Raw genomic sequence first — 18,635 nt, 5'->3', positions numbered from 1 at the left:
TCTCTAGAAATTGAATGAAGCTGTAAATGACGGTGGGTATCTCGATTTGGTCAAGTAGCAGAGTTAGAAAGGATCCAACTGTCTACAGCCTTTACTGTGGCAAAATGTCCCAAGGTGCTCCTCTGGGCCTTCCATCACTGAGCCAGGCAGATTAGCGAAGGTAGGCCGTAAGTAGCGACGGAATGGAGCAGAGAGGTAGAAAGGAGGAGAGATTTGCAGATGGAATTCCGAGGTGTTCGGGCAATGGTGGGCAGCCCAGGGTCCACATGTGTCCCATTTGGGTTCTGAGTGCAGCCGACTGGACATTTTATTGACCGTTGGGACGAAGGGGATCAAAAGGATATGGGCGAAGCAGATTAGGCTATTGAGTTGGATGATCAGCCATGATAATGAATGGCGAAATGGGTTGAAGGACTGAACGGCCTCCTCCTGCTCCTGTTTTTTTCTATGTTGCCCACCTGCCGTGTTGCCGCATTCTGCTGCTTTCTATCCGTGCATTTTTTTTTTCCTGCCGGTATGGTTGAATTGATTCACTCGTAAAACAAGAGCGAGTGAAGTGGAGTGCATCACAACATTGAGTGTAAGAGCCGTGCGCTCCCTCTGTGTCCAAAGTGTAAATAATTATTTTCTTTTTACCATTTGAAGTTGATGAGGGTTCTATCAATATCTAAATGATTAAGCATTTTCTATAACTGGTTGTGTTATATTCGGCATGTTATTAAATTTGTTCAATCTTGTGCACGGTGTCGTGGTTAGTGAAGGAGCCTGAATTCAATCTTGTGGTCACTGAGATGAAGGAGGGCCACTTCAACAAACCATCAGGTAGAATAACGCACAGGCACTTGCTGTACAGGGCTTCAGATGAAGAAACAGCACTGAAGTCATGTATCAGAGACTTGTTAATCGAATCATAGAAACGTACATAGAAAATAGAAGCAGGAGGAGGCCATTCGGCCCTTCGAGCCTGCTCCGCCATACATTATGATCATGGCTGATCATCAAGTTCAATACCCTGATCCCGCCTCCCCCCCCCCCCCCATTTCCATTTCCCCTGATCTCTTTAGCCCCAAGAGCTATATCTAATTCCTCCTTGAAATCACACAATGTTTTGGCCTCAACTACTTTCTGTGGTAGCGAATTCCACAGATTCACCGCTCTCTGGGTGAAGAAATCAGTATCTTCAGGCGAAGAAGGGACAATAAAGGAAAACGTACATAACTGTACTTGGGGGTCTTACCTCAGGGGAAGCCAGTCTTTCACTTAAGCTGCCCCTTAAAATAATCAGCAGGTGTCTGATTGCGCCTGTGAAGCGGCTTGTGACTGGACAAATGAGTTCAAAGTTCATGTGAGGCCTACCTGAGGTGAAAGGCCTCTTCAGGCATTAACAGGCTCTCCAACCGACATCACTAGAGCCCACCGAACTTGCTGCTAAAGTAAACTACGAGACTTATTGAGGTCCATCACTTTGGATTTGCAGCAGTTTCAACTCCACCAAGTCACCCCAGTTACATGGCTAGATTGGCGAGGGTGGCGCTCTTCTCCGTAGCAAAGAGAAGGCTGGGAGATTTCATGGAGGTGCTCAAAATCATTGGGGGATCGGGACAGAGTAGTCGGGGAGAAACTGTTCCCCGTTTGCGGGAGCCTTGAGAGCCGGAGGACAACAATTTAAGGGGGTTGGCGAAAGAACCAGAGGCGGCCAGGAGAAAAACATTTTCACGCAACGAGTGTTCAGCATTTGGGATGCACTGCCCACGAGTGTGGCGGAGGGAGATTGAATCCTGGTTTACAAAGAGGAATTGGTTGAGGAGGAGAAAATAGCCTGGCTTCAGGGAAAGGCGGGAGAGTGGGACTCGCTGTGTTAGTCTTGAAAGGAGCTGGCGAGAGAACCATGAGGTGAGTGACCTCTTGAGCTGCAGTCATTCTATGATTCTCTGAAGTCAATCGAAGCTCTATTTTTTTTGCAACTTGAAATTTCAGTGTAAAGGTTAGAATGATCTGATCCCTGGTATTGTTGCTGCCTGTTGGACCCTTTCACACCATACTCAGTTTTCACTTTCACTATTTTGCTATTGTGGTGATTTGTATTGTCTGCAGTGGAACAGTTCTGCAGTGCTTGGCAATCCCATCCTCCCCTGCCAAATTCTGTGTTTGCCTCAAAGTGTCGCCAATCAGCTGAGAGAGTCAAGACAAGGCCTGTTAAATGAAGGTTGCTACCTACCATTCACTGTGTGTGAAACAGTTTGAGAGATGTAATTTGAGCATTATGTAAATGCTAGCCTTTATTGCTGTGCCTGCATCAAGCGTTCAACGTGCTGGAAAAGGGGTGACATTTTTATTCCTGTGTCGCTCATTAGCTTCATTGCTTTCAAATATGTTAACTGCATGAACTATTCCTTTCTCTCACTCTGTAGTCCATTTCACTCTTTACTGGAACTATACTGTAAATCCTACCTTACAGTCTATACACAAGGATTGCTTTGTGGTGCACCATTTTAAGGCCTATATTCTAATTTGCTCCAGGTTCTATCCACCTATTACACCCCCCCCCCCCCCCCCAATATTTCTCGAAATATGAGTGGGTAGGGCAGCACAGTGGTTAGCACTACTGCATCACGGCGCTGAGGACCCGGGTTTGATCCCGATCCCAGATCACTGTCCGTGTGGAGTTTGCACATTCTCCCCGTGTCTGCGTGGATCTCACCCCCACAACCCAAAGATGTGCAGGGTCGGTGGATTGGCCACACTACATTGGCCCTTAATTGGGGGAAACAGAAGAGGATTGACACTTTAAATTAATTTAAAATGGGTGTCCGGGTTTCCAACCCTCCAGGATTGGCCTGGATTCTTCAGGAATTGAAGACCAATCTTTAGGATACTGCATTCTTGGGAAAATGCCACAGGGAGATTTAAAAATATAGTTTATTGCCATCATTTCTCTTTACCAGATATAAAAATGTGCAAAACGGTAAAATAAAAACTATTGTTTGGCTGACGGCCAATCGTCATCCAATTGGGTGACGAGTCTTTTTGCTTTCCAATTGGTGTAGGGTGGCCGTACGTCACGAGGACAGGTGCGTTGGGCCAACTAATGGCTGGAGAATGGGGGCAGCTCATGTGATGTAACCTCCAGGAATATATTTAATCACAGCTTACACAGCCTGAGTGGGTGTTGTAGTGTTATTAATCTATTTAAAATTAAACCAAACAGACAATTTATAACTATAATTACAAGTAATGCAACTAGAAGAGTATAACAAAACTTAATGTCGAACTTCGGAAGTGCTTACCCTGATGAGGGATGAGTTGGAAATGCTAATCTGTCGACTAGTCAATGGCGTGGACACTGTTGATTGCCCCAGCCCGATGACCAATATCGAGAAACAAGCTGAATGAATTGTAATTTACTTCATTTTATAAACACAACATCCTTTCAGAGTGTGTCACTTTGCATTGAAATGTCTGTCCTGGATTCACCACTATCATTGATGTCCTCTGTTCAAACCCTTTTAGATACTGGCTTGTTGTTCATTCACTAGAATCAGTCCAACCCGTGGCTCTAATGTAGAAAGAAAAAGAAAATTCAGGAGGAGGCCACTCAGCCCCAGTGCCTGCTCTGTATTCAATTGGATCATGGCTGATTTGTGCCTTAGGGCCATTTTACCTGCTTTGCTTCCAAAACCCTTAATATCCTGGGCTAACAAAAGTCTATAATCTCCATATTGCAATTCCAGGCGTGACCGTTTATATGGGGGAGTACAGATTATATGGGGTGGTCCTCTTTATTATGAGCAGCAATTCAAACTCCCATTCACTCTCTCTTGACAATGACCAGAGTTGAGACCTGAGCTTTCCTGCTGTACCGTGGTGGAGAGTCCCGCTGCTTCAAAACCACCATGAAACAGCAACTAAGTTGGGCGGCACGGTGGCGCAGTGGTTAGCACTGCTGCCTCACGGCGCCGTGGGCCCGGGTTCGATCCCGGCCCCGGGTCACTGTCCGTGTGGAGTTTGCACTTTCTCCCCGTGTCTGCGTGAGTTTCCTCCGGGTGCTCTGGTTTCCTCTTACTGTTCCAAAGATGCGCAAGTTAGCTGGATCGGCCATGATAAATTGGCCCCAGGTGGAGTACGGGATTAGTGTGATTTGGGCCTGGGTAGGGTACTCTTTCAGACCCTTATGGCTGAATGGTATCCTTCTGTACTTTAGGGATTCTATGATTTATTACCCACCCTAGTTGCCCCTGAGAAGGTGGAGGTGGGCTACCATTCCTGGGTATCCGAGTGGCTCACTAACCCAGTGGACGAGCAACCCAGATACCCAGGGTAATGTTTCTGGGAGCCGGGTTCGAATCCCACCCTGGCAGGTGGTGCAATTTGAATTCATGGAATAATGTGAACTATGAAACCATTCCTGATTGCAGTAAAAAAACCTCTGGTTCGCTTAAGCCCTTCAGGGAAGGAAATCTGCCGTCCTTACCCGGTCTGGCCTACATGTAATTCCAGATCCAGCAACGTGACTGATTTTGCAATGCCCTCTGGAATGGCCCAGCAAGCCGCTCAATTGGAAAGGAAATGGGGGCTGGTCAAATAAATGCTGGCCCAGGTGTATCTCATGAATGAATATAGAAAATCCAAACTTCCAAGGGGCCAACCGGTTCTTTATAAATGTTACAGAAATATTACTCGATTCGAATGACCTTATTTACTGCTGTAGGCAGCTCTGTTGGTTTTGATCAAATATTTTCAGGTGGGTGTCACTGGCTAGGTCAGCATTTGTTGTCCATCCCTAAATGCCTTTGAACAGAGGGACAGTTGAAAGCCCTCCCTTTGCTGTGGGTCTGGAGACACATATAGGCCAGACCAGATAATGATGGCCGATTTCCTTTGCTAAAGGAGCTCCCTCCCTAAAAGCACGGTGGGTGTACCTACACCACATGGACTGCAGCGGCTCGAGCAGGTGACTCACCACCACCTTCTCGAGGGACATTGTAGGTGGGCAATAAATGCGAACGTAACCAGCCACACCCATGTCCCGCAAAAATATATATTTTTTAATATTAGCGAACCAGTCCAGGTGGCTTTCACGATAATTGATAGATTTTACGGTTGCCATTAACTGAGGTTAGCTTTCAATTCCAAAGTGACACAAGTTACAGGAAGGGTCCCAAGGAGTGACTTTGACCTTCGATATTGGCTGAGGTATTTTCTCTCTGAGCACTGTGCCCATCTGGCCCACGTAGGCCCCAGAATTATGACACTGAGCTGGTTGAACTCAAGTCCGTGGCTAACACAAAGGGATTGCAAGAACGTCCAATCTCAATCCTGGTTCTAAAGATTTGTTTTTCTTTCCCTTCAGAAAGTCAAGATAAAGGAGGAGAAGATTTGTGCACACTGCGGAATTTACTGTAAGTCCTTCTTACATTTACAGCCTGATTGGCGGGGGGCGGGGGAAGGAAAAACCTCAACTGTGGATTAAATCGCTACTTTTAATAGAAACTGAGTTTAGTCAAACTTTCACAGTCTAAGAATGTATCAATAGATCAAAAGTTCCAAATCATTTAATAAAAAAGCCACCACAATTAAATGGGTTCATTTATCACCAGACTGTATACAATAGTGGGTGGATTCTAAGTGAGCTTTGGCCTGTTGCTTTGGGATCCCAACTCTCCAGGGTTGCCCTGGAGCCTCCAGGAATTAATGATTAATCTCGGAGGTCACTGCTGCGGACAGCACCCTACAAGGGATATCATAAGGGCAGCTTGCGGTTGGGGTTTTAACGGAAGGATTCATCGAACATTTCGCCTGTTGGATTTACGAGAGGAAGGAGAAAGACTGTTTGGATCATATTAGTCAGTCAGTCGAGTGTTGTCCAGAACTTTGCTGTGGTTAAACCCCCCCCCCCCCACCCGACGTATTGCAGGAGTCCATAGGATGGCGTGGAAATCCAAAAGTTGCTGTTGTTGCGTCTATGTTCCTCCATAGTCTGCACTGACTTCAATCTCCACTACAAATCATGGAGTTGATGGGAATTTCCATTTAATGTTGTCAGTCTTGACAGAGAAATCCTGCAAAATGTTAACACCCTGTTGAATGATGTTTTTTAATTGCATATTAACTCCGCAATTACTGCTAAACTCCCTCACTGGGCCTGTGGAATGTTGGATGGCTCCTTGATAAAATTCCAACAATGACATCTTTTTATTTTCCTTTAAAGTCTGCCCATCTTCACCCTAGCTTCTCTCAATGCAGTCATATCATTATTTCGCTATCTGAAAACTTGAAGTTAAACGGAAGGATTTCAGGTACTTTTAACTTCCTGGTTTACACTGAGAATACTTTGTGTTGATTGGTTGCCGGCTTCCTAGCGCCACTATTGTTGTGCGCTGGGACATTCTCTTGATTTAGCGCCAGGTATAAAACCGCTATCCTTTTGCTATCCGCAAACCTATCCTTTTGCTCTAAGCACTAAAGAAAAATAAAGTTTTGTTTTATTCATTCATGGAATGTGGGCATCATTGACATTTATTGCCCAAACCTAATTGCTCTTAAATGAATTACCTTGCTCAGCCACTACAGAGGGCAGTTTAGAGTCAGCCACACTGCTGTGGATCTGGAGTCACATGTAGGCCAGACCAAGTAAGGATGGCAGATTTCTTTCCATAAAGTACACTGGTGAATCCGATGGGTTTTTACGACAATCAACAACAGTTATCATTATCCCAGGTTTTTATTGAATTCACATTTCACCATCCTAGCATGGTGGGATTTGGTCCCGGGTCTCCAGAGCATTAACCTGTTTCTCTGGAATGCATAGGGTCAGAACCGTTTGGAAGTCCAAAGACATCACTACACAATAGGAGATCTCTGGTGGTCTTTCACACTTAACTTGTGGACGACTGGCCTCTTCAGCTTTCTTTTGTTAAATTGTAAACTTGGAGACATGGAATCTAGCAGTCCATTGGTTCAGTATTTGGAGTGAATTTCAACAATGTCAGATGTGAATTCTACAAAGAGGTGCTGATCAGGTGCCCATTCCAGGCAGAGGCCCTCACTTAGGGTGATTCAATTGGAACTTTCCAGAAGCTTGAGATAGTGGACGTAGGGAAGTTGTTTCCATTAGCAGGAGAGACTAGGACCCAGGGGCGCACAGCCTTAGAATAAAAGGGAGTCACTTTAGAACTGAGATGAGGAGAAATTTCTTCAGCCAGAGAGTGGTGGGTCTGTGGAATTCATTGCCACAGAGGGCAGTGGAGGCCGTGACGTTGAGTGTCTTTAAGACAGAAGTTGATAAATTCTTGATTTCTCGAGGAATTAAGGGCTATGGAGAGAGAGTGGGTAAATGGAGTTGAAATCAGCCATGATTGAATGGTGGAGTGGACTCGATGGGCTGAATGGCCTTACTTCCGCTCCTATATCTTATGGTCTGTATGTGACAGTTCTTTGTCGCTAACTGAGCCAGCATTTATTGCCCGTCCCTAGTTACCCTTAGTGGCTTGCTGGGCCATTTTGGAGTCGACCATTTGCTGTGGCTCTGGAGTCACATGTAGGTGAGAACATTAGATGGTTATTTAACGACAATCGACAATGGTTTCATGGTCTTCGTTAGCCTTTTAATTCCAGATTTTCATTGAATTTCAATTTTGCCATCTGTCGTAGTGGGATTTGAACCTGGGTCTCGATTACTAGTCCAGTGACAATACCACCATGTCATCACCCCTCCAGCAGCACAGTCCCCATGTTAGAACTGATGAATAGAACATGCCTTCACTCGGCATGACAAAAGTAAGGTGGAAAGTCTTCCTGTTTTGATACACTATTGGTTGCACAAGCTTATTACAAAGTATGATTCTCCGGTATCAGAATAATGTGAACGTAAATGATTGTAATACATTTTTAAAAATTAGAAAGTAGTTGCTTCTAATGAACAACATATTTAAGAAGTTTCAAAATACTGACAGTGATGTTTTAAAGTGAGCAACCGCTCAACAACAACAATAGTTATTGCACAAGTTAATCTTTCCCTGATGTTGCAGAGCACACTGCCAGTTACACTGCAGAAGGAGGCCAATTGGTCCTTTGAGTCTGTGCTAGCTCTAGGTAGTAAATATCCTTTTCGCTGCTTACTCTAGATGACAGCCAGCTTCTACGATAGTAGCTGTGCCAGGCTACTCCAGACTGTGTGGCACCAAGCAACTCCAGACTGAATACTTTCAATGAGGGATGAACTGCTATATGTCACTCTCTTCAAAAAAAATAAAAAAAATATTCGACTAGAACCATCCCATAATAAGGCTGGTCTCCATAGGCAACAGACCACCCTTTCCTATTTCTCCATCTCTCCACAATGAACAAAACAAAAATTGCTTCCTTTCACTGCTGAATCAGACATCGAAAGCTGTTCAATAGATAAGTCTCGGCCGTGGTAGGTTCTAGGTTCAAACCCCCTGCCTCCGGACAAATCATAAACTTGCAGTTAAATGGAAAGACAGACTTGCGTTTCTGGAGCGCCTTTCACAACCTCAAAGGAATCGCAGTGCGCCTTCCCGCAAATGAAGCACTTTTGAAGTGTAGTTGACGTGGCATTGCTGGGAGCTGTGGCAGCCAGTTTGTGCACAGCAAGATCCCACCGGCGGCAGTGAAACTCCTGGCCAGATAAACTGTGAGTTGAGGAATAAACGTTGACCAGGCTACTTGTGGGAACAGCCCTGCTCTTCGTTAAATAGCGATGGAGGGCGGGGTTTCCCGACAAGCCTATATTTTGGCGGGGGAGCTGGTCCACCAGCGGGATCTATTGGTCTCGCCGCTGTCAACGGGAGATTCTGGTTACAGCACCCCTCGTCATCAGGAACCCGTGCACTGGCATGAGGCCAGAATTTCCCACCGGTGTGAACAGCTTTATAAGTCCCACCCAGAATCTTTTACTTCTTCAAAAGATTTCATGGGCTGGGAAGCAATTTGAGGCATCCCGAGGTTGTGAAAGATGCTATATAAATGCAAGTCTTACTATAGGGGAAACACTAGGATACGTGGGAGTGGGTTAATCTCAGGGTCAACGTTTTACGAAAGTGCCTTTTTCGTAGATTTTAATCGGCCAATTCAGCCTATGGGCCCCGTAATAAGCTTTGAATATAGAAGAACGTCGTGGGAAAGGACACCTATGAACAATGTGATTAACTTGGACGAGCAAATGCCTAGAACTGTGGAATGTAATCTTCAAAACACCGAATCCCATGGAAAAAAAGTGGAATTTTAGTTGTTTCTCATTAGCCGTATACCAGTGACCCTAATTCTAAATAGATGACATCGAGGAATGCAATCCCCAAATTACCCCTGAAGTTCCTGCAGTCTCACGTATTAAACATTGGAATCTGACTTCTTCAGTTACCAGTAAACCAGCGGCACCTCGTCCCGATGTTGTTTTTGGCTACATAGTAACGTTTCCCGGCATGGAAACTGAGACTGATGATGGGGACAGATTCCTCATCACTGTGTCAGAACCCTTGTTCTGTTGAAGGATTTCTATGATGTGAGCTGGCTGCGGCAATCGTGTTTTTAAAAAAAATTTAGAATACCCAGTTAATGTTTTCCAATTGCGGGGCAATTTAGCGCGGCCAATCCACCTACCCTGCACATCTTTGGGCTGTGGGGCCGAAACCCAGGCAAACACGGGGAGAATGTGCAAACTCCACACGGACAGTGACCCAGAGCCAGGATCGAACCTGGGACCTCAGCGCCGTGAGGCAGCAGGGCTAACCCACTGCGCCACCGTGCTGCCCCTGGCAATTGGATTTTAAACCTCACGTTGTGTGCGGTTGAAATGTGAAAGTTCTGTTGTCTCCCCGTCATGGGTCAGATTATATTTCAACTGTGGGATGAGCGTGTTTGCTTGAATCTATTGTATCTTAAGATTCAGGCCAGCCCATAAACAACAACCTGCATCTATCCAGCACCAGTTAATGTAACTAAATGTGCTGAGATCTTTATAAGGAGCATTTTAATGTGTGCAATTTGACACCAAGTCACATAGGGTGATATTGGTGCAGGTGGCAAAAAGCTTGGTGATAGAGGTGGGTTTTAAATGTCCTATTCCTGATAACCAGCTGAGGAAGAAAGCAGAGACAGTCTTGACTTATTCAGAGTGAAACATTACAGGTATATATCTCCTCATACCGCCCACACCCTATGTCAGTAAGTATCTCTTTATATGTACTCAAGTAGCCGCAGTTGTACAGTGGTTAGCACTGCTGGATCACAGTGCCAGGGACCGGGGTTTGATTCCAACCTTGGGTGACTGTGTCGAGTTTGCACATTCTCCTCATGTCTGCGTGGATTTCCTCCGGGGGCTCCGGTTTTCTCCCACTGTCCAAAGATGTGAGGTTAGATGGATTAGCCGTGCTGGAATTGCCCTTTAGTGTACAAAGGTTATAGGGACAGGGCGGGAGAGGTGGCACAGGTAGGCTGCTGATTCAGTGGGTTGGTGCAGGCTCGATGGGCCGAATGGCCTCCTTCTGCGCTGTAGGAATTCTGTGAAAAACAATCAATGCTCTCCTCCTGTATGTACTTAATATTTAAAAAAAAAATATTTTTATTGAAGTATTTGTAAAATTTTATAACAAAAACAGAAAAAGAACAACAAACATTAAATATTAACATGATGCAAAAATAGATATTTCCCCAAACGGCTCTGTCTTCACAGACCACCTAAAATAACCCCCCCTCCCCCCCCCGGAAAGCTGCTACTGCCGACATTTTAAATTTCCCCAAGAAAGTCGACGAATGGCTGCCACCTCCGGGAGAACTCTAATATTGACCCTCTTAAGGCAAACTTTATCTTCTCGAGACTGAGAAACCCAGCCATGTCGTTGACCCAGGTCTCTACACTCGGGGGCTTCGAGTCCCTCCACAATAAAAGGATCCATCTCCGGGCTACCAGGGAGGCAAAGGCCAGAACGTCGGCCTCTTTCACTCCAAGAACTCCCGACCCCAAAGATCGCACCTCTGGACTCGGCACCACCCGTGTACCTAGCACCTTGGACGTTGCCTTGGCAAACCCCCCCCCCCCAGAACCCTCAACTTTCGGCATGCGCAAAACATATGGGCATGGTTTGCTGGACTTCCAGCACATCTCACACATCTGTCTTCTACCCCAAAAAACTTGCTCATCCTCGCCGCCGTCGTGTGTGCCCGGTGGACCACCTTAAACTGAGCCTCGCACTTGATGAGGAGGAATTGACCCTACTTAGGGCTTCCGCCCACAGACCCAGCCCTAACTCTCCTCCTAGCTCCTCCTCCCATTTGTTTGTAGATACCTAAAGCCGTTCCCTGGACCCCCCCCCCCCCCCCCCCCCCCGGGAGGAGGTCACCCATCCTCCTAATACCCGCCCTCTGCCAGCTCTGGAACCAGCCACCCGATTTATTTCAAAAAGTCCACAAAAATGCAGGACAAAAGGTCCGAAAGTCCGTTTCAGGCGGGAGCTATCGAATGTGCGACCTACTCCTCCATGGCCGCCACCGGAAGTCAATCGTATGCACTTAATCTTAATTGATGTAATTAACGTTAGGAGTGTTGTAAAGGTGGAAATAAAGGCAGAGAGGTGCAGGAAAGGAATTCCAAAGCTTAGGGCCAATGGAGCAATTAAATCAGGGATGTTGGAGATGCCAGAGTTAGAGGAGCACAGATATCCCGGAGGGCTGTGTATCTGGAGTAGGAGAGATTTGAAATCCACGATTGCAAATTTTAAATTTGAGCCAATGGTTGACCAGAGCCTTGGTGTGGGTAAGCCCATGATTTAGCTGAGTGTGTCACAGTTTCTTTGCCTTGGAAGTAGCAAGATTGAAGGATGATTTGCTTTGCTCTGCCAAAGAAATGTTCGAGGAATTTTATATTATTTTATTTTTTAATTTTTCCAATTGAGGGGCAATTTGACATGGCCAATCCACCTACCATGCACATCTTTGGGGCATGGGGGTGAGACCAACGCAGACACGGGGAGAATGTGCAAACTCCACACGCACCGTGACCCAGGGCCGGGATCGAACCCGGGACCTCGGCGCTGTGAGGCAGCAGTGCTAACCACTGCGCCAGCATGCCGCCACACATTTATCTTTTCAAAGTTGCTGGTGCCGTCAGTAGCTGCTCCAAGCTGGCTGTATGTTAACAGAAAGAATCACCAAGGTGTGAACTTAAAGGTGGATTGCATTACTGGGACAGGTAAATATTGTTGAAAACTTCGCTACGCAACGTTTGCTTACACATAAACCCAATAGGAAATGCCCTCCCGGCGCTAAAAAATCTCTTCAATCGTTTGTCTCTGGGATTTCACTGATAACGGGGACATATAGAAGTTTATTCATAAGGAAATTGAATGGTGAAAACCAATAGTACAATTCTGGATTTTGTTACTCCAATCATGGATATGTCTGGAGAAACTATTGTGAAAGATGAGTAGTTATCGGTGTCTCATTAAATTATTCCCATTGCTTATATAATCAAAGTGGTGTAAGACTGAAATGTAATGTTGAAGTATTTTGGGTGCCATGCACTATCGTCAAGGTTGTATTGATCTCAGTGTATTACATTGGCCTCGAGATGCTCCACCTTCACCATTTTATATCCCTGTCTGCATAATGGGATGCTGTTAAATATCTCACGTCGCACCCCTACTTTCCCATGTTAAAATTTTTTTTAGAGTACCCAATTCATTTTTTCCAATTGAGGGGCAATTTAGCGTGGCCAATCCACCTACCCTGCACATCTTTGGGTTGTGGAGGCGAAACCCACGCAAACACGGGGAGAATGTGTAAGCTCCACACGGATAGTGACCCAGAGCCGGTATCGAACCTGGGACCTCGGCGCTGTGAGGCTGCAGTGCTAACCCACTGCGCCACTGTGCTGCCCTACTTTCCCATGTTAATGTCACAACCACCACCTGTTGCAGCCGCATGTGCGTTGGCCGCTGCAGACGGCCACGCGCCCCATGTTCCATCCAGTGACTGGAGCACAAAATTCCAGGCTGACGTTCATAAGGCAGCACTGAGGGAGTGCTGCACTGTCTGGTGCATCTTTCAAATGAACCATGCAAAGAAGGCTCTACCTGTCCTAAGCTGAACAGAAGTAAAAGAACCCATGACACTATTTTGAACTGGAACAAGGGATCTATCCCTGTTGCCCTTGCCAGTATTAGCCAACATCGCTAAAGCAGACTACTTGTTTTTTAAAATCTCATTGATGTTTGCGGGAACTTGTTGCGTGTAAATTGACTGCCGCGTTTCCTGCACTTCCAAAATACATTAGCTTTGAGGCATCCTGCGGTTGTGGTGGGCGCTATATAAGCACAATTCTTTTCCCTTCTCTTCTCTTTCCATATTGCTATCTATGGTAGCAATTGTACCATTTTTATATTACTGTTTTCCTTCATTTATAAGTAGTTGTGTGGAACCTTTGAAAAGAAAATATTTGACTTGTTAAAATAATATTTCCTGATTGTTGGGTTAGTAGTCGGAACTAGTATAATATTTTTGATGGTGTGCAAGTCCAATAGTTGCATCATTGGACTAATAGTTCATGTTTTTTAAATCTCAGAGGAAATTGAGGGATTGAATTCCGTATTGCTGGTAATTTCTGAGACTGCACCAGAAAAAAATGACATTGAAAGCCAGTGGATTGATGGAAAAGCCAAGCCAGTTGACGAAGTTTCTGCAGGGAAGACTGTTGTTGCCTAATCATGAAGTTGGCTCACACCAACATAGATGACTCAACCACACCACCATCTTCTCAGGGCAAACTCTGAGCTATGTTTTTGTTTAAAAACCTTGGATTCTAAAAGGCGCTCAGCACATTTGAGTCTTACACAGCTCTGCTGAATTTTCTTTCTGCTTAGCAGTTCCTCAAATCATAAAACCCCTGCGGTGCACAAGAAGGCCATTCAGCCCATCGAGTCTGCACCGGCCCTACGAAAGAGCACCTGACCTCTCCTCCCCTATCTCTGCAACCCTGTAACCCCAGCTAACCTTTGGACACGAAGGGGCAATTTTGCACGACCAATCCACCTAACCTGCACATCTTCGGATTGTGGGAGGAAACTGGAGCACCCGGTGGAAACCCACGCCGACACAGGGAGAACGTGCAGATTCCGCCAGACAGTGACCCAAGGCTGCAATTGAACCCGGGTCGCTGGCCCTGTGAGACAGCGGTGCTAACCAGTGTGCCACCGTGCCGAGGGCAAACTTGCACATGGTATCTTTTAATGTGGGGAGGCTGTTGTACAGCGACCAGGAAACTCTATTGCTTTTACCACTTGCCATAGTCATGTGGGACTGTTTTGTAGGCTGACAATCAATCTGTTTGGCCATGCCATTAATCCCGTGGTGGGACATGAACTGAGAAACCTCTGGCTCAGAGGCAGGTTCTCTGCCGACCTCGCCAGCAGACCTCTTTTCGCTGAACGAATTGGGGCGTTTATGTAAATTAGTATGGGGCTGCTATGGAAAAAGTAAGGGTGTTTTATTATGGCATCTCATCTACCTTCTGACAGATGGGTGGCTAAATTTCCCTGATTCCATTAACAGCTGATGGTGTTTAACTTCGGTAGGAACTGGTGGAAGCATTAAACATTAAATACATATATTGAATAATTTAGTCCTTTCTTTGATTTTGTGTTTGACGCTTGTTCTGACTTGTGAGGAGCGTGGAAATGACCTGCGTAAATCCGTCTCTCTGCTGTCGGGCAGCAGAAATCTGTTGATTTTCAATGGGTTATCACCTCTATTAAATCAGCCGTGGGAGCAATTTAATACCAGCGCACACGGACGTCAGCAACTGACTAATCCATGGGCAAAGTCCCTCACTGTCCTGCCTATCTGCGTGTCTCCCATTCCAATGCCATTTTACTGCTCCCGTCTATATGTAATGTATATGGTAACCTTGGCATTTTCTGAGGTGTCCTTGGCCTAAACAACTGCTCCTGGGCTTTTTATAGCAGTGATGTTAAATCATAGTGGGGGCACTTGTATTCTAAATGGCTTGACCTTGCCTTTTATATTAGAGTGATGCTTTCCCTATGTTAACAAGAGAGCAGGAATAGTGCCTGCAGTTATTAAAAATGATGGATACGTTTAACCCTTAACTCCCTGTGACCCCCCGAACCTGTTCCATTAACCGCATTCGCTCAGCACCCTACTGTTGAGGCTCCTTCGCGGTTTTTGACACTCCGCAAGCAATTAAGATACAATTACCTCAATAATGAATTCATCAATCAAAATAAATCAAATTAATGGGAAAAATAATAGACACGCGGCCTACTTTTTTGAGATGTCCATTTGTCACCAGTGACCTTTAAGTCCAGCTGTGATTTATTAGTCCTGTGTTTATATTTTTTTAAAAAGCAGGTTTGTGCACAATGACGAGAGCTCGTACTTGCTGTACAAGACAGAAGACTGGCAAACTGCTTGGGTTTGTATCTTTTTGCTCGCTCACCAATTTGTCAAGCAATTTGACCATTGCTTCTGCCTGCGTTTTCTCTTACCCTTTCTCCTTTCCTTGGCTGAAGATGGTGAAAGACTTGTGTTTACATGGCGCCTATCACAACCTCAGCACACCGCAAAGCACGGCTGTTGCAATGTATTTTTTAAAGTGCAGGCACCATTGTAATCTGGGATGCACGGCACCCAGTTTGCCCGCAGAACGTTCTCATGGACAGCAGTGTGATAATGAGCGGATAATCTGTGTGTGTGGGAAGATAAATAATAATCTTTATTGTCACAAGTAGCTTACATTAACACTGCAATGAAGTTCCTGTGAAAAGCCCCCAGTCGCCACATTGCGGTGGCGCCTCAAACAGCGCAGGACTCCCTCAGTACTGCACTGGAGCCTCAACCTAGATTTAGTACTCAGGTGGGTCTTGGGTCAGATTCAGGTGAGAGTGGCAGATTATGTTGCGATGACCCTGAATCGTAGGTGTGGGTGGGCTATTGAACCGCTGCCCTCCCTTGAAACCCAGCTGCTAAGGACTGCCGATCTCACCACCTTCATCCTGGCATCCATTTCTGCTCCGCCTTTGTGAAGTGCTCTGATTTTTTTGAATTTCAAGATTCCATGTGAATTGCAAACTGTTGCTTTTAATCGGATTCGTGCTTAGGGCTCAATGGCAATAGTCTTAGTAAGGGGTTCTCACCCTGTTAACACCTGACTTCAAAATATGTACACATTGCAGTAGTTACTGATTTGATGACTCAAATGGGGGACGTTATCATATATTTACAACGCTCCCCTTTTAAGCCCCTTAGGCCAGTTCTACAACCATCACCTGAATGACTATCGCTCTCATCCTGGTCCTCATTGGCTTTGGATTCTGCAAGTCTTGTATCTGGTGAGCCAGCTTCCAAATCCCAGCTGTAGAATCACGCAGAGCAAAACTGGGACGGTGGCCTGTATGTGGGAACTGGATTTAAGATGTGCCTCAGCGATAGCTCCCAGAACGCATGATTCGACAAATACCTCCTTTAAGTGAGCTGTTGTGAAACATTAAAATCTATCCTAAATCAAAAATCTCCCTTTCTTCTGTAAATGGTGTAAGTAATACTGCATGTCTGGGTGCCGTAAAGAGAGAGAGATCAGATTACACCCTCTGAAGCCCTCAAAAAGGGTATTGTCTTGTAATGCACTGTGAGATATCCCTTTCCTTCTGTCAAAGCATACAAAGTCTCCTTGTATCGTCTACAAGGCAAAATTTGTTTCCTTTCAAAACCGCGTCATTGCATACCAGATTAGAGTCTCTGGTATCTGATGAGAGAGAAACTGACAAAAGCACATAGAGCAGAGGAAATATGTCTGAGAAAGTGCCCGAAAGCTGTAATGGCATTCGCAAGGTATGCAATTTTCTTACAAACCTGGAACGCGAGAATGTTTTTTGCTGTAGGAATCTGGCTTTCTCTTTCTGAGTGAATTATCGGCTCGTGTCCTGGGCGAATCTGTTAAATAATGAGGGACAGAACAGAATGAATGGCCTTTACTTATTGCTACATTTGTAGCTCTTTGCGTTAAACCTTTTTGCGCCAATTTCTGAAGAGGGGTCAAGCGATATATCTAAATTACGGTGGGCATGTGGACACTCCAGTCGGGATGCGTAAATCGGCACTTCCTTAAACTGTGACAGTATTCCTGTGTCTGTCTGTTACTGGAGCCCATAGATGCCTCGGTGAATGTTCTGAGACCTGATTGTAGGAATTGGTGCATGTGTGTTTTCAGTGAAGCGACTGAGACACTTGGGTATAAATCCAGCAGGCCGCTTGACCTGAGTTCCATCCCACACAAAGAGGCTAGCGGCAAGATGGACATAGTCACAGGAATGCTAAGGACCGCTTCACTTCCCTGCAGTACCAATACAGCCTCTGTCTCCCTTCTTATGTAACTAGGGCGCAACACATTCTGACAGTTTTGACCTGTACGTCTGCCTTTTGGCCACACTGGCTGAATCCAGATGCATTAATTATGTCCAACAGCATGTGCCCTGGGCTTCAACAATGATTGGTTCTGTCACTCTCCGAATAATTGGCATCAACGGAGTTCCTTGGAGAGGGAATTTACACACTGGGGATAGTGCTTTGTAGCTTGCCAAGGACGTGGCATCATCTTCCACTGCTGTGCCCATCTGTCGAGGGACCTCTCCGCTTGGCAGAATGATATTAAAGTCTGCTCGTTGTGCATGCTGTTCTTGTGTTGTCAAGCTTGTTTCATTGCGGCTGCCTTTCCACAGGTTTAGGAATTTATAATCGAAGCGAGATTAGATTATTAATTATGTGCAGTTGGCTAAAAGTCCCAGGGTGTTGCTCAAGGAGCGTAGCCCACCTAGCCCCGGGTGAGAAGAAAGCTGCTGTCTTGGGGCAGGGGGGGGGGTTGCTCGTGGATCCCTGGTGTTCTGAAGTTTGGGGAGCTCCGTCTCAGGATGGCACTAATACATTGATGCTTTCCACCGACGCACTCCACTGCAAAGATGCAGCTTCGATTCTTATCATCTGCAAATCGTCCTTGGCAGCCTTTTTGATCCTGTGTTCCAAGTCCAGAACCAGATCTCTGAAAGCTGAACTACTGCACGATTAAAGCCACAAGTTATTAAGTTTGCTGCAATTTGAAATGTAGCCCCTTCTTCTTAATGTCGGTGTGAAATTAAGGGAGAAGGGGTTCACCTGTGTGTCTGCCAACATTTTCAGCGCTGAAGTGACTAAACAATGCCTTCATTTGCCGTCAGATTTATTTCTTGACTGCAACCCCCCCTCCCCGTCCAGACAATAACGCTTATGTTCCCCTTTGAGCTTGGGATTGGTTTAATAGGCCTCAAAGTGAGAGCAGTTACATCTGAGATTTAAGCAAAATTGCTGAAGGGAAGAAAAAGATTTTTCGGCGCATTCGCCTGTCTGGCTTTGCTAATATTCAAATGCTATTTTAATGAGCCAGATTAAATTGGTATCTTTCGCAGTTTGGAGAAAAGTATTCTGAGTGCAAAGTTGGGAGAACTTTTTTTCCCAGAAGTTTTAACTGGTTTAAAGTTTAAATTGGGAGTGGGGTTAGTTGAGTAGTTCTTACAGAGAACCAGCATAGATATGATTGGCAGACTGGCCTCTGCATGTATGTGTAACCACTCTGT

General features: G+C 45.6%; 1 protein-coding gene across 1 annotated transcript in view; it reads left to right on the top strand.

The window, feature by feature from the left end:
* The window catches only part of ndst2a (N-deacetylase/N-sulfotransferase (heparan glucosaminyl) 2a), a 630,597-nt gene that overhangs the window by 314,354 nt on the left and 297,608 nt on the right, over window positions 1–18,635 (top strand). Inside the window, exon 4 of the mRNA XM_072491345.1 lies at window positions 5,351–5,399. The gene's annotated coding sequence lies outside the window, so the exon portion shown is untranslated. The remainder of the gene's footprint in view (window positions 1–5,350; window positions 5,400–18,635) is intronic.

This window comes from Scyliorhinus torazame, chromosome 28 (genome assembly GCF_047496885.1).
Source record: "Scyliorhinus torazame isolate Kashiwa2021f chromosome 28, sScyTor2.1, whole genome shotgun sequence".
Lineage (NCBI taxonomy): Eukaryota > Metazoa > Chordata > Chondrichthyes > Carcharhiniformes > Scyliorhinidae > Scyliorhinus > Scyliorhinus torazame.
This window is presented reverse-complemented; position numbering and strand designations above follow the sequence as displayed.